Genomic DNA, 4,063 nt, shown 5'->3' on the forward strand with positions numbered 1-4,063 from the left:
GCCACTTCATCAAAAAACTCAATCAAGTTTATGAGACACAACCTCCTGTGTCAAAGCCATGCTGCCTATCACTAATAAGTCCATATTTTTTCCAAATCTGAATAAATCCTGCACCTAAAAATCTTCTCTAATAACTGCCCTACCAGTGATGTAAGGCTCATTGGCCTGTAATTCTCCAGATTATCCCTGTTGCTCTTCTCAAACAAAGAAACAACTTTGGCTATTCTCTTATCCTGTGGATTCTGGATACAAAGATTTCACACTATGCCCCAACAGTTTCCTCCTTTGCATCCTTCAGTGTTCTGGGATAGATCCCATCAGGTCCTGGAGTCTAGTCTATCTTAATGCTTTTCAAAGTACCCAATATCTCTTCTTTTTAATATATATATATATCAACATGTCCTAGTATATCAACATACTCCATTCCAGATTCACCATCTATCCTGACCTTCTCCTTCATGAAATGCAAAGTATTTGTAAGGACCTTTTCCACTTCCTCTGGCTCACGCATAAATATCTTCCTTTGTTCTTCAGTAGACTTTCCCTTTGCCTAACTACCCTCAAGCTCCCGAGATGTATTGTGAAACGCCGTGTGATTTTCCTTAATCCTGCTTGCTCAGCCTCTTTTAGCCCTCCTAATTCTTTCTTTAAGTTCTTTCCTGCTTTCTTTATATTCTTCAAGGGTGTTGTCTATCTTCAATTTCTGAAACCTTATGCATACCTCCTTTTTCTTTCTAAATGTGCTCACAATTTATTTTGTCATCCAAGACTCCACAGTCTTGCTATCATTATCATTCATTTTCATGGGAAACATAGTGGTTTTGAATCTCTAATCAATTGGCCTTTACAAGATTTCCACATGACAGACTCTCAAGCAATGGCCCCCAATCTACATTCCCCCATTCCTACCAAATAGTACAAATAGTACAAAGAACAGTACAGCGGAGGAACAGGCCCTTTGGCCCAACAAGACTGTGCTGACACATGATCCTTTTCAAAACTAAAAACCATTTGTCTCTACAGAGTCTGTAACCCTCTATTTCCTGTCAATTCTTGCATCTGTCAAGATACCTCTTAAGTGTGGCAATTGTATCCCCCTCCATCACCTGCTCTGGTAGCATATTCCAAACGTTTACCACCATCTGTGGTACCAACTTGCATCTCACATCTCTTCTAAACTTGCCCCCTTTTACCTTAGACCTATATACCCTAGTATTTGACATGGCTACCTTGGAAAAAAGATTCCGACTATCCATACTATTCACATCTCTTAATGTGTAAACTTCTATCAGGTGCCTCCTCATCTTTTTAGAGAAAACAAAGACAATTTGTCCGATCTCTCTTCATAGCTAATATCTTCCATTCCAGGCAATAACCTGATATAGTGTTTTTATTGTTAACTTTATTCCCCAGGTTTAATACTTTCACCTAAGGAACTACTCTTATTCTTGTCCGTAGGTAATTTAAAACTTACAGAATTATGATCACTATTCCTGAAGTGCTTTCCCATTTAAACTTCGATCACCTGGCTGGGCCCATTCCCCAATACTACATCTACAATGGCCAATTCCCTGATTGGACTACTTACATTTTATTTCAAAAAATCTTTCTGGATGAACCTAACAAACTCTGCTCCATCTAAGGCACCATCAAAGCCCCTGTCGCTAAGGGAGTCCAGTCAATGTAGGGGAAGTTAAAATCATCCACCACAACAACCCTGTTGTTTTTACTATTTTCCATAATCTTTCCCCCCCAAATATCATTTATCACTTGCTGGCTATAGGGAGGACAGTAGTACAACCTCAGCAAAATGATTGTATCCTTCCTGTCATGAGCTCTACCCATATTGTCTCATTGGATGAGCTCTCCAAGATGTTCTCCTTCACTGCAGCTGTGATATTCTCCATAATCAGTAACACAACTTCCCTATCTATTTTACATCCCTCTCTACCTTGTCATAAACATTCAAATTTGGAACGGTAAGCTTCCAGTCTTATCTCTGTTCATCCAAGTCTCTGTAATAGCTTAAACATCAGAGTAATATGCACTAATGCAAGTTCTAAGTTCATCTGCCTTACCTGTTATACACCCTGTACTAATATAAATACACTTCAGATTGCCAGTTCCATCATGTCTGGTAACTTTTCCCTGCCTGTTCTTCCTCTTAGCCTTGCTGATCTTAGTCTCAGATTCTTACTCAGTCATTTCACTTGCTGACCTACTGCCACATTAGTTTAAACTCTCCCAAGTGACAATAGCAAACCTTCCTGCCAGGATATTGGTGCACCAGCAGTTCAGGCGCAAGCGATGCTTCTTGTGCAGGTCTTATCTGCTCTGGAAGACATCTCAATGATCCGCATACCTGAAGCTCTCCTTATACTAGCTCTTTAGCCATGTGTTTAACTACACTAACTTCCTATTTCTAGCCTCACTGGATGCAGGATAGTGAGTAATCCTGAAATTACAACCCTAGGAGTCGTGCTTTTCAATTTGTTACCTAACTGTCTGAAGTCCCTTTGCAGGATTTAATCATTATTCCTGCCTATGTCATTAGTAGCAATATGTACCATGACCTCTGGCTGCTCACACACTTTTGAGGATGCTCACTTCCACTGAGACATCCTTGACTCTGGCACCAGAGACACACCACACAATCTTGGAATCTCCTTTGTGGTCAAGAAACTTTGTGTAGGTCGGTTAACTCAGCTGGCTAGAGTGTGGTGCTAATAACGCCAAGGTCATGGGTTCAATCCCCACACTGACCAGGTGTAACATTGGGGTTCACAAGTGACAGGTTCGCACTTGCAGGATCTGTGTTTAGAAGGCAGCAAGGTGGCTCAGTGGTTAGCACTGCTGTCTCACAGCAGCAGGGACCCAGGTTCAATTCCTGCAACTTTCTGTGTGGAGTTTGCACATTCTCCCTGTGTCTGCGGGTTTCCTCCCATAATCCAAAGATGTGCAGGTGAATTGGCCATGCTAAATTGCCCATAGTGATAAGTGCATTAGTCAGGAATAAATGTAGGGGAATGGGTCTGGGTGGGTAACTCTTCCGAGTGTCGGTGTCGACTTGTTGGGCTGAAGGACTTGTCTCCATCCTGTAGGGAATCTAATCTTGAAACATCTATCTGTACTCCTAACCATAGAGTCCCCTATAACTGCTGTGCCACTGCACTTTGTTCCTCCTGCTGTACATCAGAGCCACCCGTTCTGGCTGTATCACCATCCCCTGGTAGACAATTCCACTCCCCCTTCCACCCCTCCCCACAACAATATCTAAAACAGTATACTTGTTAGAGAGGTGGATAGCCATAGGAGACTTCTGTACTGTCTACCAGCTTCTTCCAGCAGTCACGCATCTATCTGGCTGAAACGTGGATTTGACCACATCTCTAACACTCCTGTCTATGATGCTTTCCACTTCCTGTATGCTCCTAAGTGTGTCCAACTGCCACTCCAATTGATCCATGTGCAAAGCTGTAATTGGACACACTTGGTAAACTAATGGAGAAAGTGAAGTCACATGGTGTACAGGGTGTTCTAGCTAGGTGGATAAAGAACTGGTTGATCAAAAGGAGACAGAGAGTAGTAGTTGAAGGGAGTTTCTCAAAATGAAGAAAGGTGACCAGTGCTGTTCCACAGGGTCAGTGCTGGGGTCACTGTTGTTTGTGATATACATAAATGATCTGGAAAAGGGCATCGTTGTTCTGATCAGTAAGTTTGCAGATGACACGAAGATTGGTGGAGTAGCAGAAAGCATAAGGGACTGTCAAAGAATATAGGAGAATATAGATAGACTGGAGAGTTGGGCGGAGAAGTGGCAGATGGCACTCAAACCAGGCAAATGTGAGGTGATGTATTTTGGGAAGTCTAATTCTCAAGCAAACTATACTGTAAACGGAAGAGCCTTGGGAAAAGATGATGAGAAAATAGATCTGGGAGTTTAGGTCCATTGTACCTTGAAGTTTGTTGCACAGGTGGATAGAGTAGTCAAGAAGGCGTACGGTATGCTTGCCTTCATCAGACGGGGTATTGTGTATAAGAGCTGGCAAGTCATGTTAAAATT

At 42.2% G+C, this 4,063-nt stretch overlaps 1 non-coding gene across 1 annotated transcript; it reads left to right on the forward strand.

Moving 5' to 3' along the window:
- Nucleotides 1–2,691: 2,691 nt before the first annotated feature.
- On the forward strand, nucleotides 2,692–2,765 carry trnai-aau. Its single transcript has one exon. It is a non-coding gene; the product is annotated as a tRNA-Ile (tRNA).
- Nucleotides 2,766–4,063: the final 1,298 nt, after the last annotated feature.

Source organism: Chiloscyllium plagiosum, chromosome 2 (assembly GCF_004010195.1).
Source record: "Chiloscyllium plagiosum isolate BGI_BamShark_2017 chromosome 2, ASM401019v2, whole genome shotgun sequence".
Classification (NCBI taxonomy): domain Eukaryota; kingdom Metazoa; phylum Chordata; class Chondrichthyes; order Orectolobiformes; family Hemiscylliidae; genus Chiloscyllium; species Chiloscyllium plagiosum.